At 43.7% G+C, this 16,042-nt stretch overlaps 1 protein-coding gene across 1 annotated transcript in view; it reads right to left on the reverse strand.

Annotated features, from left to right (window-relative positions):
- The window catches only part of nek7 (NIMA-related kinase 7), a 64,862-nt gene extending 49,124 nt beyond the window's left edge, over nucleotides 1-15,738 (reverse strand). Inside the window, exon 1 of the mRNA XM_047586663.1 lies at nucleotides 15,353-15,738. The gene's annotated coding sequence lies outside the window, so the exon portion shown is untranslated. The remainder of the gene's footprint in view (nucleotides 1-15,352) is intronic.
- Nucleotides 15,739-16,042: the final 304 nt, after the last annotated feature.

Consider the following 16,042-nt stretch of genomic DNA (forward strand, 5'->3'; position numbering starts at 1 on the left):
AGTCATTTAAGCATCCTATAGCAGGCGGCTACGCTGGTGCGCACATGTGCAAACATCGACACGGGCGAAGGGATTTCCCCATCACTTTCCTACTTTAGCCGCTGTAAATCCTGAATCCAGAATAGATATGGACCAATAAACACATTATCCTTTCAACACCACTGAACTATTAGGTTGTGTAAACTACACTGTGATTACAGGGACTTTATTAATCCCTGTCTGCACTGAACCCATCAATCAGTACATTTACATGCACGTGAAAAAGTCGAATTATTGACTTAATCTGACTTTAACTGGACAACTTTGCCCTAAGACACCAAGATAATGCCATTGGAAATCGATTTTTACTCCGTCACGTATACGCCTTAATCAGACTTTAACTGGATAAAGCATGTGTGCAAACAGGCTACGACCCCGGAAACAACACATCCGAGAAACCTGGTCGCAGGAGAAGAAGGTAAACAGAGCCTGTAGAAAAACCACCTGAGGGATAGCGCCATCTTATCTGCACCATAAGTAGCACGCACACTACGTACGAGATTAAAAAAGCTTAACTATTATCCAATTTGTTGTCCTGTGATGTCTGGTAGCACAATGTTGTTAGTGGTGGGGGGTCTTTGGTTTCTATGGATTGAGTGGAGGGACCTCTGTGGATCATCCCACAGATACGTAATCAGTTTGAGATCAAGTGAATTTGGAGGCCAGGTCAACACCTTGCGCTGTTTTTCATCTGTTTTTGAGTTGTTCCTAAACTGTTTTTGTGTGTCTGTCTGTGTCAGAGTGTCATTGCTACAGGGTGAGGTCGCCCGGTCTGGCCTACGTGCCACATGTTGAAGTAACATCGACGCAAATGTGAGGTTACAAAAGTTATGCGGCAGAACAATCAGACAACACAACTACGAGAATAGCTCTGCATTCTCCTGGATTAGTTAACGACTAATCTCGTTTCAAATGAAAAAAAAAAGGGCTTGGCTTCTGCAACACAGTGGACAAGAATGTGTCCTACCTTAATATGAAAGAGCACATATTCATTCAGAGTGTGAGGAGGAAAAAAAAAAAAAAAAAAAAAAGAGTAGGGCCCAGCGGTGATGTGATGCAGGACAGAGTGGGACAGATGCAGAACTGAGAAGAAATGTCAGGAGACAGAAAAAAAGAAGCTTGTTAGGCCTGATGTGTTCATGGTCCTGGGAGAGACAGTGTGCAGCTCTTTACCACAGAAGTTGGCACTGGCTTTAGCGCCTCTTTAATCCCGTTTTCCTCCCTTTCTGCATAATTCATTCAAAACAGGAGAACGGGAAAAAAAACAAAGAGAGAGAGATGATTATAAAAAGGTGGATCAAGGCAAACTGGGAGGGAGTTTGGGGGATGGGGGGGGGTGAAGAGGAAGGGTCCTGGAGTTAAGCGGTCACAAAGGGAACAGTGCTACATCAGCTCTCAATGCTGGGACAATGAATGTGAAGACAAACTGATGAGCTTTGGGGTTCAGACGGAGAGAAAAGAGAAGGGCAAGAAAGGCAGTGAAGAAGAGAGGGGGGGAAACTATAATGTGACACTATCTGGCCCGGGTGTACGATGTTGGGGGAATCAAAGGCACCTTTGAGGAGCCAGAAGACGACAGTGAAAGTGCTACGAGAGTGGTGTCCATGATTACAAGAAATGGAGAAACCTTTGAGTGTGCGCTCATGAAAGCCCACCCCGGGCCTCTCCCCGCAAAAACCCCTGCTCGACGAACACTGATGGTACAGAGGGAGAAGAAGAGGAAGAGAGCCACTAATGATGGAGGGGTCCGGGCACTACAGAAGCAGCACACTTTCCAATTCATTTTAATCACTATTCAAAATCATTAGCCCCAAATGTGCAAGCACTCATGTTCATTGGACCGCGAGCTGAGAGAGAGCGAGACGGAGAGGGCTACAAGACCAATTACACCTCAGCATGCGAGCCGGTCTTTGAGGCCTTTGAGTAAGACGGTCCAAGACTTGACGGAATAGAGAATGAAGAGAGGACATTTTTTTTTATTGTCTCTCAATCTAAAAGAAGAAAAAAACACAACACACGCGATGACGGAGGAACCTTTGAAAGGAGCTTTTGCGAAGCCGGCCAAACACACTACACAGTCCATTTCCTCAAATGTGGCTACAAAAGCAGAAAGTTAATCAGGGACCAACTCGGCATGAGAATATTACAGATTCTTCAATGGTCAGAGAGAAGACCCAAAAAGAAAAAAAAAAAAACAGGGACATCAAACGGGATTCGAGAGCAGGCCGAACATCGCCGGAGTAATGGCCGGGTCTCTGCGTGCAAAGTGCGAGTACGTGTGCGTAGGCTTTGTGTGTGATTAATGTGGCTTCTCCAGCCTTTCAAACCTTCTGCTCGTGCATTTCCAGGTCAACTTTTCAGATGAAGAGTTTATGGGCGGTTATTAAATACAAAAAAAAAAAAAAAAACACAGAATGAATGACCTCGATGTTTGCTGCTCTTACATGTATAAATGAAAATGTGTGTGATGTTGTTTCCGACCTTCACCCTCTCCCCGGTGGAGAGAGCACAGCAAAAAAATGATAAAAAAGGAAATTAAGACAAAGGCGGCCCGCTGGGACGCCACAAGGCCAGTGATCCATAATGCTGCTTGCTAACTATTTATAGCCATCCTTTACATTTTTCACTTTCAGATTTTTATAGGCTCATGATTATTCCACTGCAGAAGTAAATAGCACAGCACAAATAGCCCGGGCTTCATGTGAGGCCTTAACTGATTTATTCCCCTACGATCCAAACTAACTAGCACAGTGCTCTGCTTGTTTCTGTGTGTGTGTGTGTGTGTACATTTCACTTATACCGCAGCCTCTATAAAACACATCTGCACTATCACCTGACCTTCCACGAGCCAGAAAACCCATTAACGCTGGACTCTCTTCTGTCTTCCTCCGCCTGCGCGTGCACACCTGCGCGTTTGCATCCCCCTCGTATATCTCTGTTTTTATTTTTCCGTTCTCGTCCGGAGTCTATAGCAAAGCAAATCTCCGCCATTGAGAGCGGAGCTCAAGCACAAACAGGTGTCAGCCGCTCTCCTCCCCTTTCCCCGTCTCCCCCTCGCTCTCGTCCTCCCCACCTCCGCGCTCTTTTTGCCCCCGCGTTGTTTTTTTCCGACGCGAGCTGGCACGTGGCTAAAAGCCCTGGACCGCCGCTCGGCTCCATTGTCCCACGCACTCCACGGCGGCGCTGACTACTCTCTTGTGGCGGGGCGGCCCTTTGTTTGTTGCCCCGGTCTGTCACTTCAGCAGGTGCCTCACAGAAAAAAAAAAAGGCAGGAGCCAGCCAGCCAGCCAGCCAGCCAGCCACCAGCCAGCGCGGGCTTCGTTAGCGCCGAGCGACCGTTTGATGTGCTCATTTCACCAGCCAGAGACGGCAGCCAAGGAGGATGCTAATAATCACTTGAAAAACAAAAAACATTCCACTCAAGCTTGTAAAAGATAAACTCCAATTTCAATGATAAAAGACGAGTGACAGGCAGCGGTGGTACCGGTTAAAAAAGAGAAGCCCTCCGTTCCTGGGTGAATTCAATTCATTCTGTCAATCACTGAAGATAAACAAAGTGTATTGACAAATTGCTGACGGTGTAAGGAGAGACAAAATAGTGTCGGCAAAGTATGCACACAAAAAAAAAAAAAAAACAGAGCTGCATTTAAGACAGCTGTGTGATCCCTCAGAAACCAGCTTAGTGTGTCAAGGCGCAGGCTGTGTGAAGGGGAGAACCCCCCCAGGCGTTCAGGAGAGGGGACCCCGGGGGTTTTGGCTGAGGCTTTGCACACCCTCGCTGCATTCACAGCCATTCAAAACGGCATCTCACCATCACACCTCAGCTAAAATAAAAAACTCTGAACGTTTTAATATATGAAAGGAAATCAAGAGTTTTTAATTGAGGGCGGTTTACACTGAATAAGCAAACATTTTAGAACAAATCGAGAATAGATTAATTGTGGATGTACAGTTTGTAATTACAACTTTTCTGGTGCCACATAAAGATAAGAAATCTAAACAATTACGAGAAATTAATACGAGACAGCGCCTTGTATTCGAGGCTACAACGGGCCTATGCATTAGGTACTGTCTTGATTAATTAATGAATTATTCGGTTTAGTAAACACTTAACTGCAGCCCAAAAGATTATAGCCTAATGATGGAGACCCCCCCTCATGACAATTTACAGGACTCACTGGCTTTGGAGCTTTCTGGACATTTTTGTATTTGGAAGAGTAAACAAGGCAAAGTCAAAAATAACCCTAATATAGACGAATATGACGCAGTGATAAGTGCATCCTTTGCTACTTGGTTGATTGAAAGGTGGAGTGGAATCGAATGGGTGAAGGGGTTCATTAAAAATTGTAACTCACCCAAGTTGCAACATTTTTTTTGTGTGTGTTGATATTTAATAAAAACTGAATGTTCAAATATTCAATGCGCTGTGACATAAAATAAAAAACTTGGCTGGAGTCATGGCTAGAATTTTTTATTAGTCAATAAACTAATCAGTTATTCAATTGATTGCCCAGGCACCCGGTTCTGAGGGTGTAGCACTTAAAATATTTTGAACTAACATATTCACATCAAGCCCCGGCATCACTGGGAAACATGGCGAGTATTTTATCATCAGCCACCACATATTAACAAAATAAAACCGGAGCAAAGAAAACGCTCCGACATATGTTTATTTGATTATTTGGTCATGAAAGCGGATTGTTTTATGTATTTTTTTTTTTTTTTTTAAGAGCACGCTGCTGAGTTCATTTATGCTTTTGAACCAAATAATCCACACCCAGAGTTGCACACCACAGCGTGATGAGGCTTCCACGGCTTTAGGCTGCATTAGTGCCCTGTGGCAACGACTCGTGGTCTTTCACAATGCAGAGCGAGAGCGTTTGCACAGCAGAGCAGAGCAGAGCAGAGCAGAGCAGAGCAGAGCGTCCAGCCCCTCCAGGAGCAACAAGGGCTTTGTTTGTTAGCCATGTCACTGACTGACCACCAAATTAGCTTCATCACCTCTGGCACCATCGTATTGGATGTGACATCCTGCACCGCGGGGCCGTGGCTCTGTTTTGTCTGACGGGCTAGAGGGCTTAATAAAAAAAAATAAATAAATAAAATAAAGAAGTAAATGGGGACAAATGGAAATACAAATTAAAAGACCAAGCTTCCGCTGCATTTTCTAAGTGACGTTTAAAAGCAGTGTTCTGTCTCAGAGTCTGGTCTTTATCAGAACAGCTGTGCCTTTCTGAGGCTTAATCTCATAATAAAGCCAACGGGAGTCAACAGACTATAGCATCATCTTCCAGGCGGTGACCAGATAATGAAATCACGCCGTAATTCTCTGTCCTCCAGTCGTATCTATAATGTTAGAAGATGAAGCTTGCAAGAGGGAGGCCGCTTGTCCTTTTAAACTAAAGGGAAAAAGAGCAAAGACACAAGCTGGCACCACAGACTGTAACAAATCAGCGTCATTTGTTGGTTGCTCATAACACAAAGACTCTACAGACTCGCTGCTTTCTATCCTGCGTGGATTCTGTCTCTGACAGCGTTCGACGGCGGCAATGACGAAGCAGCAATTGCTGACCCGTCTCCCTCTGCTGTTTATAGATGATGAAGCTTGTCATTTGAATTTCTCATCTATGAAACAACCTTTAAAAACATCTGGTGAATGTGGTCTACTTTCCCTTCACACAAAAACCAGCAGTCTCTCATACTCCCTTGAAGCGAGTTCCCCCCCCCCCTTTTCTCCTTGGATAGCTCCAAGCGGTTCCCCTGTGTTAGCATAGAAGTTTGTCTGAGAGGAAATGACAAGCGCAAGATGTCCAAATCATTAGTAATGTGAGAGGAGCAGTTCCCAGGCATGTCTCGTTACATACTCGACTGCTAACGTGAGGGCTAAGGGCTCGTGTTGGGGCTTTTCTGGGCCCAAGTCTTCTTCTATTCTCTCTGAGGGAAGCGGGATGAGGACCATAACTCTTCGACATCTTCCACGGTTAGTAATAGAATCATGCAAGACCCTGAACCCCAAAACAACCTTACCTCAACTCTGGCGCTCGATGAGGAGAGAATGAAAAACCCAAAACACAAACTGCGGTTACTGTAGTACACATAAGCTCACATGCACATAGATGCAGACGCACACTTCAAATTAATGCAAAACTGGAAGCCGACACTGACTACGTACTAATAGTGGGCCCATGGGAACGTGGCTCCACAGAAATCAAGCCTGGGTCTGGCTCTGGTTCGGTTTCTCCCTGCTGTGGCTTCTGTGGTGGGCCATGTTGGCTGCCACACACACACACACACACACACGCACACAATATTTCCTAAGCAGATCCAGAGCGCTGCCGCTCAATCGGAGGTCAAACGCAGTACGGGTTTCTACGTATGAGCGTGTGTGTTTGTCTGCACACGCCCATGTTGTTGTGACACCGCCAACGAGGATGACTCCTTACTATGAAACCATCAATAGCTGTGTCAGTTGTTTCCAGTAGCACGTTTCTCTCAGGCGTAGGATCGCAACACACAATGCCGTAAGCTCCACAAAGCAAAGCTAAAATGAAGAAGATGGGATAGGTTGTTATTTTCTCCCCCAAAGTCTGAATATTGGGATTTGAAACATTAAAACTGTCTTATAAAACAGGAATATGCAACTACATAAAGGCCATTTTTGGAATCAGCACTTGAGAGAATAAAATATGTTGGCTATGTTTGCTCTATCACACATGGATATTCTCTGGAAAGCAATATAGTGTGTTTTATCTATTCTCTGTGCACGACAACGGGGTGAAAAACGAGGCTTATTCCTCTGTTACACTCACTTAATTTAAACTGCTGTGAATGGGCCAAGTGACCGAGCCAAAACCCCTAAAAAAAGGCACATTTGGACGCAAATAAATATAGAAACATAAAATCACGAACGCATGTGAGCGCAGCACACGCACATGCACATACGGATGCACAAATGCACGCACGCAAAAAAAGTTCAATGTTTATTTTTTATTCCTCGGGCGCTCATCCTTCTTTGCATGAGTGCGTTACCCGGCACACACCGACAGAGCGTCCCAGCGTGTGCGCCAGGATCAGAGAATAACGTTACCCCTAAGGGGTCGCACCTCTCTCCATTCTTGCCCTCCTCCCTCATCCCTCCTCTCTGCTCTGCGCCTGCAGGGATTTCCCTTTTCAGTTCAGGAGAGATGTCAGACCTGTTCCACCATCGCTCATACAGAGGCTGGACTCTGCCCCTATATTCACCTCCAACATCTGTAAAAAAAAACCCGACGAATCGGACTCGTTTCTCCAAGAGGGGCATGAGTCGAAAAACACTGTGCCTTCAAACAATTCTGATTATTTTTAAGCTGGATGTGCGAGTGGGTTGAGCACAACACATTATTTAGAGATATAGAGAGTGTGTGGGCGTCTCGGTGCTATTTTGGAAATGAGACAGACGCTGTGCAAAAGGGTTTACTGTAGTGGACTTTAAACTGGAGGATGTTGCGATAAGCAAATTTCCCTCTTAGGCTCAAAGCAGCTGTACCAATCGCAGTGATGCATGACAAGCTCGCCGAATGAAAAAAAAAGGGCCTCTATGTGCAGTTGTAGTAGTAGATTTGTATGAGGCATTAAAAACTACTCTACTGGTAAAGGAGGCAAATGAATGAACTCCCACGTCAACAGCAGAAACACAGCTGGTTGATGAAGGCACTGCAGCAACTCCTGAATAAAAGGGTGCAGATTCACCAACACATCTGTCCTGGAACCTTAAGAGACTCACTGACACGACGGGGAAACCTTTCATTCACTGTAAAGTAGCAAAGGACAACAACTACCCTAGAAATCTACCAATTTAAAGCAATGCACATCTTCCATCACTAACTCAGCTGCTATAAGCGCAGCAAATGTTCATTCTGACCAGAAACAGGCAGTTTTCAGTGGAAAGTCTACAACACAGTCTCGCGTTTGATTAGATATTTAACCCAAAAATACCACACGGGTACCCGAGTATAGGTTTATTTATATCGCAACAGATACTCGGAAAATGAAAACGTCAGGTAGCGAAAAAAGAGAGAGAAGAGAGAAAAGCTCCCCAACAGGACTTGAAAGCAGCTAAACCAGAGAGGTCTTTCCCTGCCTCTTTCACACATTAGAATATTAATATTAATGAGACTTCCTGCCCCCCCCCCCCCCCCTCCCATCTCTGTTTTGCTCCCTCAGTCGATTTGAACATGAAAAACTTAAAAAGCGCAAATTCCAGGAGTTGCGTATCACAGTTTGACCTGGAGCCACACAGCAGACACCAACCATGACAGACTCGCTGTTCAAAGCAAGCAGGAGCCGCTTTCATCAGGGGATCCTGGTGTTTTGGGTTTTTTTTTTAATTTTTTTTTACAGTGTGACACCACCAGCCCATGCCATCTGCCTTTTTCTGAAATCAGAACTTCAAGATGTGCTTCCTGCCCGTGTGTTGTGTTTTTTTTTTTTTTTGTTTTTTTTAGGTGGGCTTCACAACCAAGGCCTGGCGTCATGTGAGCTCTTGCTGCTGTGCTGCTTGCTGACTGCTGTTTACAGCCGAGCCTTCGCAGTGTGGCGCAATGTTAAGTATTCACAGTTAAAACCGCCAACCCCAAAGAACAGGTCGGGATCCCGGCCAGGCATTCGCAGCGCAGAAGCACCGGATTGTCTTTCCCTTCAAAACCAAACCAATCGCTATCCACGCAGTCGACCCAGAATCAGACCAGCCTACTTCCCTCCCTCCTGCCGCAACCTCACTTCCTGATATTCCTACCATTCATACTTAAAGCGCTTTTTCTTCATCATAAATATCACGCAGAAAAACATTAACACACACACATCATTTGTACTTTAAAAGACACCTCGACTCTACTCGAGGCCCGGGTGAGTCTCCGCTCTCTCCCGATGCCTGCCATCAAACATCTGTAAAATATTTTTATATGGTGCCCCAATACCGCACTGGCAAAGGTTTCTCATCCTTGGCTTGGCAGGACTTCTGACGGAGTCAGCCGGCAGCGCCATGCAGACCTAACCCCCGCTGCTGCAGCTTCCTGCTGCTCTGGGGGAGTCGGGCTGCCTGCCTCCCTGACAGAGGGCCAGGCTCGGGCAGGAAGGAGGAGGCTGAGGGGGAGGCCCCAGGTAGAAAAGACCCCCAGGAGAGCGAGAAGCAAGAACGAGGGGGGGGTATAGAGTAAGAGTCAGAGAGGCTAAGGGTAGAAAAGAAGTGGGGAAATCTACATATGGAGAAAAAAAGAAAAAGAAAAGGGGAGGGGGTAAGATGGAAGGGTTCAAGATGAGAAGCAGCGAAGAGCCGAAGCGGGGAAAGAGATGGGTGACACGGAACTGAAAAAGGGAGTGAGACCGAGGGGCTGGAGGGCACGTCGGTGCAGCAGGAGTTTAGGGGAGCTTCTCATTATGACTATCCCTTCCTCGCGCGTGCCCCCGGGCCTTGACCACAACCTCAAAGCCTTAGGCCAAACCGAGAGAGCGGGGGGAGACCACGGAGGACTGCCGTGAGTCAGGGTACTAACACCGAGAGAGGGAGAGGGGGGAGGGAGAGGGGAGGGAGAGGAGGGAGATGGGAAGAGAGAAGTCTCCCACATCCAAATGAGCCAGTGTGAAACAAAGAGACTGAATATGAAAGCACGTGCTTTTCTCAATTAAGCTTTTTTTTTTTTTTTTTTTTTTAGGAGCTATTAATTAATTCCAGGACCACTCTGATATTTGCATTTGCAACGTTACGCGGCCAACGCCCAGAAAAGGCAATTCAAGTTGGACGGCGTTTTTGTGTAAAGAGAGAGAGTCGTTATGAAAACAATTTAAACTCCCACGTGCAAAATACACAATCTGACTTCACCTCGAAGTTAACACTCCGTGCATCAAAACTAGCCGACAGAAAAAAACGAAGACGCGAACGGCTTTAACGGAAAACTTGCTTTCCATTTCTTTGCACCGTTTGACTGTTCGCTCGTTAGGAGCCGTATAAGAAACAGTTTCCAGTGGTTTCGCGGAGGGATTCCTAACAGCTGATGAAGCCAGAGTGCAATGGGTTACAGTAAGAAAAAGGATATGACTAATACAGAGAAAATTTTAAAAAATCTGCCCCTGATCTTCATCCTGCCGATCGACTTGTGACGTCAGTGGAAATAACATAAAAAAAAAAAAAAAGAAAAAAGGGGGAGAACAAAACAAAAAGGGAAAAGAAAATGTCCTGATGTTTTCACACTGAAAACAAGGAGGGTAAAAAAAAAAAAACAGACAATCTGTCAAAACAAAGATGCTCTCATACAAATTTTTGCGCTTTTCTGCAGCAAATCCCGTGTGGAACATTAAGGCTTATTTGTGGTGAGGCTGGAACAAATGCCCATAGCACAGTCAGCAAAGCAACACACGCACACAGACACACAAATCCTCCTCTTTCTGTTCACGAGTGCAAATTCCTTCTGCGTTCGTCTCATCTCGTGACAAATGCACACTGTCACCGTCACTGATGTGGTGTTTACAGTGGCATATAGCATCTTGTAATTATTCTGTGAAAGTGATTTTGTATCCTGAGGGATTCATATTTTTTATTTTTTTTTTGTGTGTGTGTGCGTGTGTGGATAATCAAAAGAGATAGAGAGGGAGAGGGGACGACTGGAGAGTGATCACCAATAATAAAAGGAACATTTTGCTTTGGAGACATTTTTCCAGCACAGTTCACAATTTGCCAGTGTAGTTTTGCTTGGATCACAGCGTTCAGTGACAAAGTTCACTACTGCACCACTATACGTTAGATGTTTTCAGTACAATGCACGACCACATCCCCCACAAATTGCTTTTTATGTGTCGCTGATGTGAAAGGTTAACATTTTTTTCACATACATGAAAAACAGCTTTGCATCCTATGTACATTTATTGCATTGTTTCAGTGTAAATTAAACGTTTTATTTCAACCTTCCCCATGAGCACTGGAAAAAGGGAGTCGTAATGAAGCTATTTATTTCTCTGCCTTCACCAAATCCTTTTTGTTTCGTTTGTTGTTGTTTTTTTTTTTGCTTTAAAGCTCTTTAGTGTAAGCATAAAAATGTGGTTATTGCTTTAATTACTCAATTAGCTTAATAGGCCCATACCTCCATTACGTTTAAATAGAGTTGTTGCATACACAAAGAAACACGGAGGCTGTTGTAATACAGAGAAAAATACAAGTGTTTATTTACTCAACCCCCTTTGCTGTGAAATAAACTACTGGGATTCTGTGGTCATGGCATAAACTGACCCAAGGGCACTGAAAGCATTTCACAAACTTTAAACGAGGTCCTAGGTCAGTAATTTTTGCGTTTGCATGTCTTTGTAGTCGGTTTCCCCCCAGAGCACTGCAGAGCCCGACGAGAAAAGGCATCAATGCCACAGTGAAATTGAGAACTCTCACGTGACGCGAGGAGCTGCGAGGCATCCTCCAAGGATATTTGAGCGCTTGAAACATCAGTGACCCTTGATAAGATACAGGGGAGACGGATGAGAAAAAATATTGACAGGCTGGCTGTTTGAGAGCTGCTTAAACAGCCCACTCTCAGAGCCAGAGACCGAGCCTGGAAAGGAAAGGCTCAAATCTAAATTCTCCAATTGTTTTATTTTTTTTTATTTTTTATCATCTCATAATGTAATGAACAATCGCAGAGTAGCCTGTACAGTGGTCTACTCCTGTTGCCGGCGTGGTTTCTCGGCCAAGGTCTTTGACATCATGTAAAAGACAGTGTTTAATGTAGCTCAAAATGGCCTCAGGAAGCATCTTCCTTCAAATATGCTTTGTGAAAGAAAAAAAACAAAAAAAAAACAGAGCTAACATTTTTTTTTTTTGTTCTTCGCGAAAACCCAAAGGCAAGATGACTGCTAAAAGTGGTCAGATGACAAATGTCTCATCTGATCTTTAATCCAGCGGAGGGGCCAGCTCCAGGGCTCAAACAGGAAACTCTCACAGGACCGAGCGATTCGGTAAATTCCACTGCGCTAAATCACAGCTGTGAGTTTCTCCACACCAATGAATGGCATTTCAGCTCTGAATGTCTCAGACAGAGAAGCTACTGTATGTATGGTCATAGGTACATGCAGCTGACCCCAGGCTCCATCGGAGACAATGCAAAGCCTTATTTATCGTTCTATAGGGGCAGCTTTATCTCAGTTATGGTATTATCTGTGGGTTTTATTTAATTATATTCCTCCCAATGATCATTGAATTGGAGTTTCTATTTTTAGGAGTCGTCATTCAATCAGACAAAGCAGAACTAGTTTGGCTGCCCTTTACTAAATCCGAACAATAGAGCGATGCTAAACAATTGAGTCCAGCCAGCAAGCACGTCAAAAATAATCCACCTCTCATCAGCTAAAATTCAAAGTGGGACAAACCGGCAGACTACCCTCGCCGCATAAATGGACGCAAACGCTTGACAGTCATTTTGCGATCATCCGGTTCATGACACATTCCTTGATAGTCGACTTCACAGAGCCAGACAGCGTTCATCTCAATCACCTGACGACGCTGGCACACTTAAGCCCGTTGTCTCTGACGGTGATGGGATGTGGCAACACAGAAGTGAGTAATAATTTGGGTCAACAAGGTACGTCAGTTCCCACTAACTCGAGTTTGAATCATCTCTCTGTAGCGTTGCCAAACGGGATAGAGTGACACGTGAAATATTTGGCTGTGACGAGCAGTGACAGCAACATGGCACGGGACGGCGATTTCGACCTACATGTGACCACACATCATCGTTAGGCCCCTGGAGACAAATAACCGTCTACACACCTGCACTGTAAATCTAAATCTCAAGAATGGAATTTGTCTTTTCTACTTTCGGTTGCGTCTCCTCCTTATTTTTTTGGATTTGTACAATTATTATTATTATTACAAAATGGTCCACTGAAGTTGCAGCAAAGCTAGTGATGCAATCGGTATGTAAAGGTTTTGCAATAGCAGTTCTGACTCAAAACAGCAAGTCACACAGAGAGAAAAAACCTCAACTTCTTGATTTTAACCACCGGGCCTCGTTTACATAAATCCTGCCTTTAAGGGTTTAACACTCTCTGTGCTTAACAGTGTGAGCTGGACAGCTGAAGAAGTGATTAAGTCTTTTCAGAACTGACGAAAAACGCTAAGAAACATTTGTTTGTTGTTAAGATCTGTCCGCATTTCGAAAGGTTTAAAAAGAAATACAGACGTGGGCCTTGTGTTTTCAACTTTTATCCCAAAAATGTGTTTTTTTGGATGTAATCTAATAATACTCACACACTTATTTGCCAGTTCATTGGGCAGTAAATCTCCCTTCACGACTGTTACAGTGGTTATGTTGAAACAGTGTTAGAAAAGGTTGTAATTCAACTTTAAGATGAAACACAGTTGAATCAAAAGTTCTTGCTGTGATTTTAAACAAATACTGAATACAACAAACCTTCATGAAGCACAGATATGGTGCAGGTTTGTCACATTAGAACTGATTTGTGTTCGTTAGTGTATGTAATGAACTGGAAAATATGTTTGGATTGAAATTAATAAACAAAAATGAAGTGGTTTAAGTATAAATATAATGCAATATTTGACTGGTTTTAATTGGTTTTATGAACAATTAATCTGGCAAATATTATCCAGCCAATCAGTTCATATTTTGGTCTATTAAAGTCCAGAAAAATAGATATGTATACTGAATATATATGTTCCTAGAGACTGACTCGTCTTTATCAGACCACTTGTCCAAATAACCCTAATTATTCACACTTTAAAGTTGCAGCTATTAAAGATAAAACCAAAGTAATGCTGCTTGTATCTGCTCCGTTTGTTGTAAGAAGGGAAGAGACAGGCAGATATAGTATGAATATGTGCAGCGTGGTACGTTTGTCTGCTCTTTGCTTAGGAACATGCCACTACACATTTAGTGTCGCTTTATAGAGGAACACAATGGCAACTTATACAATGCAGAGGTACATGAAAGGCATCTACTTGTTCAAATATTTGACTTTACAATTATCATTTACACACTTGTTACCACTGTGGGATAGATGAAAGATTAACTTATCTTATTAAACATTAGCTCTAAAGGAGGTTTCTCTTAACATTTACTATTTCACATACAAAATAAAGTAATCTTAAAAAGTTTTCACTTTTTTTTTTCACTGCTTGACGTCACACAGAGAAAACCTCAGCTGAAGAAATGGGGATTTTTCAGATGTGACCAAAAAGAGAAGTAACATTAGTTTAAAAAAGAAATACAGATGTGACTTGTCATTAGAGATTTAAGACTATTAAGCATCCAAAATAAAGCAATAAAGTTGCACTGAACTACAGATTTCTCAACTTGGACGGCTCCTATACAAGAAAGCTACTGAGGATACACAGAGACATGCCTCCACATCAAAGATAAACCAAAGGAAAGCATAAAAACAGACATATTCTACTATATATAACAGTGACAGTCTTCAGAAGTGGCCCTGGGAAGTTGCCTTTTATGCAAAGAAATCCTGCAGCATTGCATCTGCAAAGTTGGAGAGACCTGATCACGTCCTCCGCCACACAACAGAGCACTTTCTCCAAAAGACTCAAAATTCAAAGAACTACAGGAAATCTTTCCTGCCTCAAGCCATCCGCCCGTTCAACTCCTCATCTGTATGCGACAGATGACACTGACTTTTTTTTTTTTTAATGCACATGTGCACATGGTCGTTTGGTTGTTTGTTGTGACTTCATTTAATTTCACAGTTAATTGATTTTTTCATTCTATTCACTTATTTTATCATTCTTGTAAATGTTGTGTATATAGTACATTGTGTTTTTATTGCTTGTTTGGGATAAATAAAGCGCGTATCTACCCATCTATCACAACACATAGTTATCTCTCCATCTACAGTGTGACTGTCACACTGTAGCATCCACGTTAGCCGCTGTCAAGTTTCCACCAAAAGCTTTAGCCGCTGGTATTTTACGGAGCACACGAGGGAGAGGAGGCTATAAAGTTGTGAGAAAGTTCCTCTTTCACTCGCTGTAGTTTTAATTACGGTGTCATTATCAGCTATAATCACTGACAGGGTGTAATTCAGAGGTGATTCATAAAGTTAGCGACGCTGCATGCTAGCAAGCTAACATGGCTAAGCTAGCTGGCAAAGTTCGCATAAACTTTTTTTTTGTTTTGTTTTCATATCAACCTTGTTGTGTTTTCACCGCAGCCGGTGAGGTGTTGTGGGCTTTTTTTTTTTTTTTTTATAAGTGTTGTATGAAATAAAGAGGCTTAGGAAATTGGTTGTTTAGGCTGTAGTCGAGCGTAGCTGTTAAAGCTCGTTGTCTTACCAGGAAGTGGGACTCTGTTGCTAAGCTGTTCCTTCTTCTTCTTCACCCTGGGACCTTCTCCTGGTGACTATGGCGGTCGTCTTTTGTTTTGACTTTCCCTTTCTTTCCAAGGTCGAGGCAATAACAAAAAAAAAAATGATAAAAAAATAACTCGACGGGCCTCTCTTCTTGCGTGGCACTTTGCTCTCAAAAAAAAAAAGTTTTTCTCTCTCCCTCTTTCTCTCCCTCTTTTCTCCCCCAGAGAGCGACGTTTCTGTTGAGTCAGTCGTGGGATGTGTACGTGTTTTCAGACGGACTTCTCTTTCACTACGAGGCCGACCCCCCTTTCCTTCATCGCCACACCGCTGACCCGTGTGCCAGTAATGTAAACAACCCAGCATTCCCGGAGCGGTGCGGAGGGGAGGGGAGGGGAGGGGAGGGGCGAGGGGTGTCAAACAGTGGAGGAAGCTGTCAAATACCGCGAGATTCAACAGAGTAACTTATTCCACAACCACCACCTGACCCCACCCCACCCCACCCTGCTGCAGTAGTCTATTTTTATTATCGCAGGCTTTAATCTAAGTTAAGATCCTATCACCACACTTTTACACCGGTGAGGAAAAGAGTGGACGTTCCCGAGAAATACTTTAAACTCAAGGTGAACTCACAGCGTTCAACTGCAGGTAAAGACAGGTACCTTCTTGCCACTTC

This window comes from Mugil cephalus, chromosome 6, assembly GCF_022458985.1.
Source record: "Mugil cephalus isolate CIBA_MC_2020 chromosome 6, CIBA_Mcephalus_1.1, whole genome shotgun sequence".
In the NCBI taxonomy this organism is placed as follows: domain Eukaryota; kingdom Metazoa; phylum Chordata; class Actinopteri; order Mugiliformes; family Mugilidae; genus Mugil; species Mugil cephalus.